Consider the following 15,073-nt stretch of genomic DNA (forward strand, 5'->3'; position numbering starts at 1 on the left):
GGCAAGGTGAAGAGTTTTAAAATTTTCTCCTCAGGAGTTTTTGGACTGTCTGGAATTGTAGATTAACTTTCAAGGATTCTAAAAATTTTCACCCATTTTCTTGTCAAAGATTAACTGGTTAGGGAATTTCACTTATTTTTCATATTCCATAAGCAATTCTTAACGGTTATTTTTGTTTAGCTCATGACTTTTCAAAGGTTGATCATATTTTCTTAAAACCTTATAAAATCTCCATGTAATATAGAGAAAAACAGTTGTGATTTAAGATCAAGATTGACTGTAACTATTTCAGAGTGCTAAGATTGATAGTATAATTCACATAAATTCAGAAATAAATCTCTGTATTGCTTCCTGTCCTCCAGAGACGGATAGGGAAGAGAGAAGAAAAAAGACCAATAAAATTTTTCTGCCAGTTCTTTTGTGCTCCCAAAGCCCATGACTTTGGATAGAAAGCTTAAAATTAGCAGTATAAACACTCTCATTCATTTGCAAACCGTTTTCATAATTTAAGTTGTATCTGCTAAGAATCTCTATTTCATTATTTACCTATTTTTTAAAAATACTGACTTGTCCTAAAGAAAAATATTTATGAAATTATGTTTATTGTGTTAGTTACATCTTTTGGCAATGCATGTTAAAATATAGAACTGTTAACATTCCTAACAATATTGTCCATGGATCACTTTAGATCACACTCTCCCAGGGCAACAGGAAAATCCTGGATTAGGAGAACTCTATCCAGTCTTTGGATTTACAGAGTTAGGTCTCAGGAACTAGAGGGTGGAGTGTCAAATTGTTCTGCATAATAAATAAGAATTATTCAGTTTGAAGGGGGAACCAAGCAAGACTGGAAAAGTGGCAACCTGGGCTTTTGGAAAAAAGAAATAACCTTGCAAAGTGACAAACAGCTGGAACCTGCAGTGAAAGATGGTATCTGAGGTCACTGCAATCATCTGGAGCTTTAAAAGTTTGCATTACGAGGCCTTCCCTCAGACCAGTTAAGTCAGCTGAGGATGACACCCAGATGTTGTTTTTTTTTTTTTTTAATGTTTCTCAAGTGACTCTAATATGCAACTAAATTTGAAAATCATTGGTATAAAGCTTTGCTACTCAAAGTATGGTCCTCAGACCAGCAGCATTGCTGTGCAATCTCAGGCACCACCTACACTTACTGAATCAGAATCTGCACCTTGACAAGATCTCCAGATGACTCACAAACAAAACGTTCAGGAAGTACACACATAGAGAATGTTTGCCATAAACAACCTACATTCTTAGATCTAAGAATCCCTCACTTTATAGGGAGAGACTGCTTTTCCAGCCTCTCTTGTCACTGCACCTGGGCCTGTGACCTGAAGAACACCAATGAGATTCATCCACCCTAGGGGACTAAAGATGCCACAAAGCAGAGCCTGCAGAGAATACTTTCTGGAAGGGTGGCCACAGCAGCAGTAAGCCCTTCATCAGTTAGAGCATCAGTGTCCGCTGCGGTCAGTTGTGCAAGCTGTGAGGCTGTTCAGTGCCCAGAGGTAGTGTCTGAAGCATCTTCACTGTACTAGTTGTCCAGCATGGTTCTACGTGTCGTCCCTGGAGACACAGATTTCCAACCTGACTCTTCAGTCCTTTTTGAGATTCCTTTCCTGTTTAAATAAGCCAAAAGTACTGTGGTTATTGCTTGCAACAAGAAACCTTGACTGAATTAGGTGGTGAGTGAGGTCACCCAAAATTCTCCACGCCAGGCCTCAGCAATACGTGAACTGTGAACTTCCAGATGTTCAAGCTGGTTTTAGAAAAGGCAGAAGAACCAGAGATCAAATTGCCAACATCCACTGGATCATTGAAAAAGCAAGAGAGTTCCAGAAAAACATCTGCTTATGCTTTATTGACTATGCCAAAGCCTTTGACTGTGTGGATCACAATAAACTGTGGAAAATTTTGAAAGAGATGGGGATACCAGACCACCTGACCTGCCTCTTGAGAAACCTGTATCCAGGTCAGGAAGCAACAGTTAGAACTGGACATGGAACAACAGACTGGTGGCAAATAGGAAAAGGAGTACGTCAAGGCTGTATATTGTCACCCTGCTTATTTAACTTATATGCAGAGTACATCATGAGAAACGCTGGGCTGGATGAAGCACAAGCTGGAATCAAGATTGCCAGCAGAAATATCAATAACCTCAGATATGCAGATGACATCACCCTTATGACAGAAAGTGAAGAAGAACTAAAAAGCCTCTTAATGAAAGTGAAAGAGGAGAGTGAAGATGTTGGCTTAAAGCACAACATTCAGAAAAGTAAGATCATGGCATCCGGTTCCATCACTTCATGGCAAATAGATGGGGAAACAGTGGAAACAGTGTCAGACTTTATTTTGGGGGGCTCCAAAATCACTGCAGATGGTGATTGCAGCCATGAAATTAAAAGATGCTTACTCCTTGGAAGGAAAATCTAGAAAGCATATTAAAAAGCAGAGACATCACTTTGCCAACAAAGGTCCCTCTAGTCAAGGCTATGGTTTTACCAGTGGTCATGTATGGATGTGAGAGTTGGACCATAAAGAAGGCTGAGTGCACAAAAATTGATGCTTTTGAACTGTGGTGTTGAAGAAGACTCATGAGAGTCCCTTGGACTGCAAGGAGATCCAACCAGTCCATCCTAAATGAGATCAGTCCTGGGTGTTCATTGGAAGGACTGATGCTGAAGCTGAAACTCCAATACTTTGGTCACCTGATGCAAAGAGCTGACTCATTTGAAAAGACCCTGATACTGGGAAAGATTGAGGGCAGGAGGAGAAGGGGATGACAGAGGAGTTGGTTGGATGGCATCACCGACTCGATGGACGTGAGTTTGGGTGGACTCCGGGAGTTGGTGATGGACAGGGAGGCCTGGCGTGCTGCAGTTCATGGGGCTGCAAGGAGTCAGACACGCCTGAACGACTGAGCTGAACTGAACTGAGGTCACCCAAAGTACTTTTAAGAAGAGGGTTAACAGCTAAAAGATTTATGGCTCTTTGCTCGGACTCCATAACATGATGCCCCTCTATTGCTTCAAACCTTTAGTAAGGTTCTGCTACATACATAAAGGCTTTGTGCCAGTGGCATTTTGTGAGGGTTGTCAAGAGAGGGTCTTTTTTCCTGCTCTGGAGTAACATAGTATAGATAGGGATGGCACAGTCTGCAACAAGACAATCCACAGATGAAATAATTCAGTAGGAACTAAAGCTTGGAGTCAGAAGTGACCTGGAAACCATAAGTCATGCACTCAGCATTCCCAGAGAGACAGGAAGAGTCACTTGTGCTATTCCAGCTGCACACTAGAGTTTGAGCCAATGTATGATAACTTCGCTTCTGTGGGGCCTGCATTCCCAAGGCCAGCAGAGCACAAACCTCCTGAGGGCGCTGTGCATGCTTGCAGAGATGTCTCTCCAGTGAGCCGTGTTGCTTAAGGCCTGCTTTTTCACCTTTTACCCTGGTACCTGCATCACGTTTTTCATTCAACTCTTAACCTTGTAAGCAGTTTGCCTGAATTTGGTTGTTGATCTGAACCAAGCTGGGCTAATCTTCACAGGGGCTTCATAAGACCTGCCCAAACAGATAATCATGAAACTGATTGACTTATTCAAAATAACAACGATAACAAAAACCCCTGCTGCTAATACGGTGCTTACCACGTACCATTTAACCATTTAACTACATAACTATTCTAACCATTTTACTTCCGTTAGGTCATCCAGTCTTTATAATAATAATAGGTACTTTTATTATCATCCCAATTTTGTAGAGGAGGAGACAGAGGCACAGAGAGGTCAAATTGCTTGCCCAAGATTGCACAGCTGGAAAATACCAGAGAGGCAGTTTTAATCCAGTCTGGCTTCCGAGTCTGAGTTCTTAACCATTATGCTGTTTTAGCAAACTCCGTGGAAGAAGAAAGGGCTAATATAGTGGAACAAATTAAATCCCTAGTTTCCATGAGAGCGGCCAAGGAAGGAAGGCTGGGAGGCTTTTCTTATTTAAAAAAAAAAAAAAAAGAAAAGAGTGTTTAGTCTGATCAGTATTTCTGATATAGTCACATTAAAAAATAGGGCCAGGACCAAGACTTCAGACATATGAGCAAAATGAAGGAAACCCCTCCGAATCTACCCTTAAACCAACCTAACCAGTGAATTGCTCCAACACAATTGGCCCCTGAGGAGGCTACCTGATGAACAGAAGTTTCCCTCTGAATTTTGCCTGTTGGAAAGTCTTCCAGTCCTTTCCACAAGTGTTGGGATCACATCTAAACTGTTCAACAGCCTCATCTTCAGGCTGGGCTCTCACTGCTGGCTCCCTACTCACGCTTGTACTCCTCCCAATTGCTTTGAAACTGTGTTTTTTGGAGTGAAGAGGCATCACTGAGCAGAAGTTTGCGAATCAGAGAGGCAGAAGCTGTTTCACACTGTGAAGGAGCGAGGAGAAAAGGCTGGTGGAACTCGCTCAGATCCCTTTCCTCTGCCCTAGTCACCCTCACCTTCATGTCTGTAGTTTTGCTCTTTCCACATTGAAATGTTTTATTTTCCTTATGCATTTTTGATACCTCAAGAATGCATTCCCCTCTCTAAAGAAATTAAAAATATTAAGGGTAAAGTTTAAATCCCCTCTGACCACCAGCTCTGCATCCCAGATCCCTCCGCACAGGTAACCACTGTTGGCAGTTTGGTATGAATCCTTGCAGACTTTTTTCTAGGCTTTCTCTTTTGGATACTTATATGTGGTGTTTGTGGCTTGTATTTATAGAAAGTCCTTGTGCTAAGGGAAAATATGTACTCCTTTTAGTATACTTGTTAAAATATGTACTATGGATACTTATGCTAGATATACTATATATAGTTAATATAGCACATGCTGTTTGTTGTTCAGTTGTTAAGTTATGTCCAACTCTGTGACCCCAGGGACTGCAGCATGCCAGGCTTCCCTGTCCTTCACTATCTCCTGGAGCTTACTCAAATTCATGTCCGTCGAGTTGGTGATGCTATCTAACCATCTCATTCTCTGTCACCTCCTTCTCCTTTTGCCTTCAATCTTTCCCAGCATCAGGGTCTTTTCCAATGAGTCAGCTCTTCACATCAGATGGCCAAAGTACTGGGGCTTCAGCTTCAGCATCAGTCCTTCCAATGAATGTTCACGGTTGATTTCTTTTAGGATTGACTATCTCCTTGCTGTCCAAGGACTCTCAAGAGTTTTCTCCAGCACCACAGTTCAAAAGCATCAATTCTTCAGTGCTCAGCCTTCTTTATGGTCCAGCTCTCACATCCATACATGATTACTGGAAAAACCATAGCTTTGACTATGCAGACCTTTGTCAGCAAACTGATGTCTCTGCTTTTTAACACACTGTAGATTATATATATTTATATTTAATACTTTGTATGTTTTTAACATAAATGATATCATACTGTATGCATCTTGAAACTTGGTTTTCTTCCTTTAACAATATGATTAAGAGACTTCTAATATCAGTATCTAATACCTTTTAACTGGCATAATTTTGCATAATATGGATATGTCATAGTTACTTAGCTATTCCCTGTTAAAGGGACCTTTAGGTTGTTTTCACTTTTTCATTGCTACAAATATAGACAGCGAGCCTGTCTAATTAGAGCCACGTGAGTGTTTTTCTGCAGTGAATACCAAAAAGTGTAACTATTGGGTCACGGGATATGCACTTTCAAATTTTGGTAGACGGCAGGAAACTGCCCTTTAAGTGCTGTACCATTATATACCAGTTTACAGCTGTGAGTTTGTGTATTCACTTACCTAATATTGATATTATTACACTTGAATTTGCCAGCCCAATAGGCAAGAAACAGCATCTCATTTTCATTTTACTTTTCATTTCCCTGATTGCTGGTGGAATCGAGTCTCTTTTTGCTGTCTGTTGACTGTTCAGTTTCTTCTTCCGGCCTGTTCTTAGCCTTTGGCCACTTTTGAGTTGCTTGTCTTTTGTATATTGTCTCATGGGAGTCTGACTTCCTCAGCCCCTTTGGCAAAGGGTGCGGTGGTATTGGTACCTCTCTAAAGTTCTAATCCAAGGTGATGAATTGCTTACCTTCATTATCAAGAATTTCTTTCCCTAACTTGAAGAGATGTAAGCCACAAATGAGAGGAAAGGAAATCTCTGGTGTAAAGATCAACTGTTGAACCTTTGAACATCAACCCATTCCTAGACATCCTCCTAAAAAACCAACAAGAACTCTTTTTTAAATCAAACAGCCCCTCACTGTCAAAGAAAGTGCCTAAAAACCCAGAGAAATCTGCTCAGGGCAACAATGCTAAGATCCAACAACTTTTGAAGTTCTGTTCTTGCTGTTGATCCCCTCTGTTTAGAGAGAGAATACCTGTAGAGAAAAGAGGTGAGACTTGAGATGAATAAATACAACATTCACAGGACCAGCATTTAGAGCCTAGCAGGATGGGCTCAGAAAACAACTTGATGAACACAAATAAAAATTAATCTCTGATCACCCTAAAAAGGAGAAGCTGTTTCCTTTTCCCTACTAAGGATTTTTCCTGTGTTCTCTGTGGAACTGACTGAAATGAATCTGTCTTTAATTTAATCTGTTTTTAGAACTATTGTGGCTTCCCTTCTGGTAAACATTTTGTATTTTATAGCTGCTGCTAGCATTTCAGCCAGCCTGGACAAGGAAAAGGAAGTGAAAGGTCAAAAGGACAGAACACAAGTTGAAGGAAAATCAGAAAATAAAGAAAAGACATAGTAAAGAAGAGAATACACATACTTCAAAAAAAGAAGAAAGAAAGATAGTTGAGGGAAGCATTCTTTTGTCATTTTCCATATCTGGAAAATATGTTCTGTCAACAAGTTCTGTCTGTTATCCTTTATCAGTTCAGTTCAGTTCAGTTGCTCAGTCATGTCCAACTCTTTGTGACCCCATGAACCGCAGCACGCCAGGCCTCCCTGTCCATCACCAACTCCCAAGGTCCACCCAAACCCATGTCCATATAATCGATGATGCCATCCACCCATCTCATCCTCTGTCGTCCCCTTCTCCTCCTGCCCTCAATCTTTCCCAGCATCAGGGTCTTTTCAAATCAGTCAGCTCTTCGCATCAGGTGGCCAAAGTATTGGAGTTTCAGCTTCAACATCAGTCCTTCCAATGAATACCCAGGACTTTTTGATTCTCTAACAGAGCTTCCTTTCTGTTCATACCACTTTCTTTTAGACTATAGGACATACCCTGGGTTAAAATAAAAGCCAGGTCATATTCTCTTCTTCTTGTGCCTGGATGATCCCGATACCTCTGTGACTGGGATCCACGTCACCTAAATCTGCATCGGACACTGCTGTCAGAGTATCGCTCTCTCGCTCTGCTCACAAGCCTTCCAGCATTTCCTGGTTCTAGCTTCATCATATTAAATTTTACCTTTCAGCCTGACTCTTAGTTGCCTTTACTATGTGATCTCACCGGCATTGCTCTAACCAGACTGTCTTGCCGACATTCCCTTCTCATTCTGCCTTTTGTGTTCCTGCCTTTTAGAACACCGTTCCAGCTGGGCATTTCCTTCCTGAATTCTGTTTGTTCTTGAAGGACAGTCAAGTCTCCCCTTCTCTGTGAAATCTTCTGTCTATTCCACCTTTATCTTCCCCTCTCATTGACGTTTCAGAGCCCAGGTTGTGTAATGTGCAGTATTTGGTGGCAACACCTCTGAACGTGGGGAAAAAGTATAGTAAGTCTTTGGATTTGCATCGGGTTTGCATTGTCTCCAGCACTTCGTGGTGAGGAGGGATGGCAAAGCTGTTCACCCTCTCTGGAGCTCTGGTTTCTTGCCTGTAAATGGGGGAAATGCTGTTTGACCTTAGAGAGTCAGTGGAAGAAGAAGGTAGGTGGAAAGATAGGTGTCTGGTACTTAACATCACACTGGGCCCACAAAGAAGACACCCCAGATAAGGCAATATGTTGCTTCCTGTTACCATCCCCTTCTGAGAGAACCTCTTCTTACCGCAGCTCCAGACTGATGCCTACTGTTTTGGATGCTTTTTGGATACAGGTTTAAAAAAAGTGCCTGGTAAAAAGTGATTAAGTAAAACTAATTAAGGAAAAACACCTGATAAATGTAACGTCTGGGGGTAAGCAATGCCAGCTCTGGTATTGAGGCTCATTATGTCAGGGCTCTGAATCAGTACCTCTGAGTCACTTTGGTTAGTACTAGAAAGCATGACTTATCCTCATGGAAGGAAGAAAAGAAATCTCTTTTTACATCTCTCTTTTATTTGGGAAGAAAATCTTTCCTAGTAGACTTCCTTTTATACCTTGTTGGCCAGAACTCTGTGATGTATGCACTTCCACCTCAAAGGGAGTCTGGGTAAGTGTGTCTCTGGCCAAAGGGAAATGCATTTATAGTAATCAGCCTGAACTAGTCATGATTCTTCCTCTGGGTTCAGGCACATTCCCGCTTGATACCAGAAGGGGGCTAGTGGGTGGCTATAATGTGGGTGTCAACCATGACTGCCCTCTGGGCAACTTGAGATGCCAACTGGGTTCTTCCAGCCATGACCGGTTGTATCAGAATGAACATTGACTTAACCTGGGTCAATCAGGTTCTCTCCCATTAGAATATGAGTTAAGAGCTCAGGAGTCAGTAGTTCCTGATTCCAGCGCCTGACATTCTGTGATAGAGCTCACATCTTTCCAGTAAGTCTCCTTCAGGGGGTTTCTGTTGCTTGAAATCAGAGAGCCTGATTGAGCCTGAGACTCACTTAAATGGCCTCAATTAATAATCACTAAGATAATAACTATTATGATATTAAATGCCCTATTTTGTGTTTTAATGCTTTCATGCATGTTTGTCTCATTTTGCACATCCCTCAAGGCAGAAATCAGCTGTGTACTTATTTCCCGTAGTATTGGCCACAAAGAATGAAGAGTTCCCTTAATACTTTTTGAATAACTGTTTGAATGGTTGGTTGCTACTCTTTTCTAGTTAATATTTTTAAGACTTCCAGAAGTAGATAAAAATAAAAACATGGTGATATATTATCTATCAGATTAGCAAAATGCAGTTCCAGATTGCTGGTTTGATAATTTAAAAGATAGCAAATTGACAAAAGAACAAAGAGACATAAACCAATATAAAAACAGTTGTATTATGGTCTAACAGGTAGTATTATGGATTTATTATCATCATACTAATCTTTCAAATTTTCTACATAGGCCATGAAATTACTTTCAGAATTTGAAAAGAAATAAGTTCATAAGAGGCAATCAGGGAAAAATGTATTTGGCCACTTAGTACAAGTTCCTTAATTTCCTTCTTTTTTCTAAGGGTATGCTACAAATAAACTTTAACATTAGAGACACTTTGGCCTTCATAGAACTGTGTTAAATTTGAATTTTGACTTTTAAGTCCAGAATAATATTAATGTCAGGCTTCCCAGGTGGCTCAGTGGGTAAAGAATCTGCCTTCAATGCAGGAGACACAGGAGATGAGGGTTTGACCCCTGAGTTGGAAAGATCCCCTGGGGGTTGACATGGCAGCACACTCCAATACTCTTGCCTGGAGAATTCCATGGATAGAGGAGCCTGGCAGGCTGTAGTCTGTAGGATTGCAAAGAGTCGGGCATGACTGAAGTGACTGAGCATGCGTCCATGCAATGTTAATCTCATAGGAAAGTTTAACCCAATTTTAAGCACACATGATACCAAATCACAAGTTTTCCCTTAAGGAACTTTAAAAAAAGGTCTATTTAATTGAAAACAATTTAAAAAATGAACAAAAGATTGCTTGGCTATATTTTAAGCCTAAAATCATTTGAGTTTTCTTGACATCTCACTATTGTTTAAAAGGAATGCTACTTTGTTAACAGATCATCCAAATGTTTAATGGGCATTTCTGCAAAAGCCTGACAAGTAAAAACAAGATTTCTTCAGAATCCAGTATCACAAAAGCTTTTGTTTCAAGCTACAAATTAGACAAATCTGTTTTTCTCCTAACACTCTGAACATTTTATATCAAACAGCCCCAGTGAAAAGTATATATCCATGTCTTCAAAAAACAGAATTAATACTAAAATTCTTTCTGTTTGTAAAGAGAGCTGGATCCAACAGGTTCCAGATGTCAGGACTGGACCACAGATGTATCCACAATAACAATGAGGGGAGTACATTTTTTTGTTGTTTTGATTCCAAGTAGAAACAGTCTCCACTTATGAATTCACATTAGGGCGGCGAAAAACCATACTCTTGTTCTCAGTAAATGCTATTGTTTCAGCAAAGCGCTTCAAGACATGATGTTATATCAGGCCCACACCTTCCTATCACAGCATTGGCAGCAGATACACAGACTCCTCATCTTTAACAATCCGCCGCTGTTGATGTTTCAAGGATCATCAGGGGCCAGTGTTCACCCAGGCTACCTTCAGACATGCAGAGAAAAGGTGGCTTCTGTAAATTTAACTTTCTTCTATGGGGTCCCCAGGAGTAACAGGGACAGAGGAGGGTGTGAATGAGGCGGAGCGAGCTCCTGTGGGTAACATTTCTGTTTCTCTTAGCAGTCCCCTTTAGGGTGAACTCATTTCATTTGGGTCTTGGGATCAGATTTCTTTCCAGGGAAGCTTTCTTTCCTTCCCATTTCTCTCAAAAATGGCAGCTGGCAGATGGAGATTTTCTGAGGCCTCTTGTTGGATGGGGGAGAAGGGCCTCTGATCCAGGCTGGTTCCTCACTGGTTGGAGCTGTAGAGTGGGGGTCTGGGGGGGGGGTGTGGGGGAGGGCTCTCTGTGCCGATGACCCCTGGGGGGCCTGCCTGGGTCCCTGGACATGGGTAACTCCCTAGCTTTATGGCCTGATACTCCTGTAGGGGTGGGTCTGGGCAGCACCCACCCTGAAACCATGCTGCGAGCCTCACCACAGCCCACATTATAAAGCACAGCAAGTGTATGGGGGCTGGGGGCACTTGGGGCTGGCCCAGCCCTAGACCTTGCCCAGCCCAGCCCGGCCCCATCACTCTGCGTGCCCACCAGCTTACCGCTCAGCCTGGGGCTTTCCCTCCCTTCTTCCGGTATATCCCGGCCCTCTGGGGCTTTGACCTCGAGTGGGGTGGCAGGATACACAGGTCTCACAGCCCGTGCTCCCCTTTCTTCTCCCCACAGGGCTCCTGAGCAACCGGGGGAAACTTTTCTCCGTCTTGCCAGTTTTCAGAGGCTCTGTCGCCCTTTCCTGCAGAGGCAATGGGAGTGGAGGAGAGCCAGATCACCCATGAAGGGAACATGAAAATACAGAGGAAGCGTTTACATAGTCTAACTATTCCTTGAGTGTATCTCGGTCAGGCTTGTCTAGAGTATGTGCACAAAACAACAGTGGCATAAATAAGATTGAAGTTGCCTTTTTCATCATATAAACACCTGGAGGTGGGGAGTCCAGGGCAGATATGGCTCCAGGAAGTCCCCCTTGACTCAGGGTTGCTTGGGTCTGGGAAGTCCGCCATGTGTGACATCTAGTCTCAAGGGCACCTTGTGGTCCGAGATAGAGGCTCCAGTTCCATCCATCATGTCTGCACTCTGGCCAGAGAAGAGAGAGAAGAGAAGATAAGGAGCAACAGGTGAATGCCAGCCAGCTTGGAAAGAAGCTTGCAGAGGTCCCTGTGGGACATGCTGAAGCACTGTCTGTGCTGTCTTCAGCACGACCATCAGCGTATTTGTTGTAGGCCACCTGGAAGTTCAAAGGGGCATGCTGCTGCTGCAGGAATTAGGTGAGGACAGACATACCGCAGATGATGCTGTTACATGGAACCGATGGAACACTCAGATTTAATTGTGTATGTAGATTTGTGTTTGAGACTGAAATATGAGTCCATTTCTTCTTTCTCTATATTTTCCTGCATCTCACTAAATCGAAAGAATAACACTGTCATACATGTTTGACATGATTATATTTGACTTTGCCTTTCCTTCTTAACCTTTGTTTACTATTGGCTTTAACACACAGACTGTTTGAATTTGCAGGTTCTATTTGTCCAACCCATTTTTGAAAGTGTGGTACTACTTTTACAAATAAATTGTTATACAACTTGTAACTCTACTAGATAAGACACAGCAAATTATTTTAAAGCAAATTTTTTATTTAGGGAAGAACCACTTAAAATGGTCTTCCTTCCTTATCTAACTGGAGATTCCCACTTCTCTAGGGAAACAGTACAAAGAAATTCTTTTCTGCCCTGTTAATATCAGGCCTTTAACATGGGCTATATTGGTACACATTAGGGAGTCAAATCATGAGGAGTTAAACTGAGAATAAGATATTTAAGTGTGATCAGGTACAATTAGTATTTTAAAAATTAGTAGCCTCATATAAAGAAAAAAGGAGTTTTTTTCTGAGGAAAAATGAGCTTGAACCAAGAATAGAATTAAAAATACAAGGACAGTGAAAAATCAGATCAGATTAATATTAACTAGTGTCTCTAATGTATAATAGAAAGCAAGCGTCTATTTCTTTGTATAATTTTGATCACCTAAGATTAATATGGTTACACACCTGGATGAAAACCAGCTGGCATTAGGGTATTTACCAAGGGAGGACTACAGAGGTATCAAACAAGGAAGCTGGGATAGCTACCACTCCCAAGAGTACAATCATGAGGTTTCACAGGAGATATGTGTAATCTAATCAGATACCTCATTTGAGCACAGAAGTAGGTGGCATTGTGGGGATTGGACAGACCAGACCAAGAGTAGTATAACTAGCTGAAACCCCACAAAAGAAGGATCATGGCAGACACTGTAGGCTGGCTGACTCAAACTCAACCTCTAACCCCCATCTCCCTTACCTGTCTCAATTGCAAAGGTGGTAAAAGCTGAAATGTTTCTTTTCTATCCTCTATTATGGTGAGTGGAACACACGACATACTTCGGGTCAGTGAGATTCAGGCAGAAAGTCTTGAGGGGGCAGCCCTGACTGTGTCACCTCCTGAAGAAAAGGCACAGCCTCCTGAAGAGAAGCCCCTTGCCCATCATTCTTTCTCTTTTCCTTCCACACAGTCATGAGGCTTGGAGGGGTAGCAGCCATCTGAGGACTGTGAACTGATAAGCGCGACGTGAAAATCATCATTAAAGACAGTGGTGGTTTAGTCAGTAAGTCGTGTCCAACTCCTGTGACCCCATACACTGCAGCCCGCCAGGTTCCTCTGTCCATGGGATTCTCCAGGCAAGAACACTGGAGTGGTTTCCCATTTCCTTCTCCAGGTTATTAAAGATGGAGGAGTAGAAAAAGAGAAAATGCCTGGGTCTCTGATAGCATCATGGAACTTCAGTACTAGCTCTGCTTAACTTAGAAGGTCGTGTTAAATAAAAAAACCAACATACTCCCTTGAACACCTAGTCATTTAAGTCACCAGTTGAGGGGGTGGGGGTGGGGGAGGGTTCTGTTATTTGCCTACTTCCTGCCTGCCTAACCTGCTTGCCAAAGCAGGAGACATGAGTTTGATCCCTGGGTCAGGAAGATCCCTTGGAAGAGGAAATGGAACTCACTCCAGTATCTTTCCCTGGGAAATCTCATGGACAGAGGAGCCTGGAGAGCTGAAGTCCATAGAGTTGCAGAGAGTCAGACACAACTGAGTGACTGAACACATACACACACTGTTATTTGCAAGTGAATGCCATCTTAATTCTTGCCTGGAGAATCCCCACAGACAGAGGAGCCTGGTGGGCTCTGGTCCATAGGGTCTCAAAGAGTCGGACACAACTGAAGTGACTTACCATGCACGCAATGTTAACTAATATAGCAATCAGAGAAACGGAGGGCTTTAGATTTAAGATAATAAACAAAAGCGTGCATGTTTGAGAGAACTTGTTGAGTCATTTCAATGTATTATTAATACATCCCCTGCTGACTTTAGTTGATTGATTGTATGGTTTTATATCCAAGATGTGGTACTTTATTTAATATAACGAGTCAACATCAGTGTATGGAGGAAATCTTGAGCAGAGAAAATCGGTGGCTCAGCCTTCTGGGGCCCTCCACGACTTGGCCTGGGGTTGAAGCTCGCCATGTGGCCCCCTCCTGAGATGGCTCCCCTGCCCTTGATGTTGCCTCTGGGTAGGAAGTAGAACAGGGAGACAGCAGAGCACTGTGCTCCCTGCCAAGGAAGGAAGCTGAGGGCATTCTCAGAGGGAAGAGTCTGAGACCCCGACTCCTACTGTGTGAGGTTCAAAGTCAGAGGAAGATGATGCAATGGAATGGGGTGGCTTTGACCAGGAGATGTGATCCCAGTATGGAAGGACCCGAATAATCTCAAAGACGGAGGGGAGGAGAAGGTACCACTGGGTGACTTAGGACCCACACATGGTTCCGTATCTTATGGGGCTTTCTGGCTCCGGTCCTGTAGTTGACTCACTTACTGCTCACCAAAATTCAGGGCTCCTCATTGTGGTGCCCCTCCAAACAAGAGGTGCATCCCCACCTCATGAATTCGGCCGTGGCTCTGAGACTTGACTTGCTTTGGCCAATGACATATAGGAGGGAGTGATGTGTGTTACTTCTGGGCGAGGCAAAGAGCCAGTGTCTGGTTCAGCCCGCTGTGTCTCTCCGTCTGTGCAGTGTCCCAGAGAGGACCTGCTGTCCTGGGAATCCTGGAGTGAGGATGAGGCAGGACAGAGCTGCGGCAGGCCACGTGGGTGGATAGCGACATGAGAAATAAAACTTTGCTATTGTAAGCCAACTCATGTTTGGGGTCTTTTGTTTCTGCAACATACCTAGCTATCCTGACTCCTCAGTTGGGACAGCTGAAGACATCTAAAGCTCAAGATAGAGCCTTAGTGTGGCTGAATGCTCTGGGTGGCCTCATCTCCAAAACAGGGTGCTCTAGAGGGCTAAGTTTGTGCCAGGTGGGGGAAAACTCACAGGATACTAGTCAATGTCCTTTCATCTTAAATGTCTAAGAAAAACATCCAGTCTGTGGTGGTTCTTAGTTTCATGGGATAATTTATCATTAAGAAATGGTATGGCATTTCTGAGCTCCCTGCTATGTGGGATAACATCATTATGAAAATCAGTTCCTTTTGGGGGGGCTTTTCACCTCCTCCTTCC

The sequence above is a fragment of the Cervus canadensis genome, chromosome 7 (assembly GCF_019320065.1).
Source record: "Cervus canadensis isolate Bull #8, Minnesota chromosome 7, ASM1932006v1, whole genome shotgun sequence".
Lineage (NCBI taxonomy): Eukaryota > Metazoa > Chordata > Mammalia > Artiodactyla > Cervidae > Cervus > Cervus canadensis.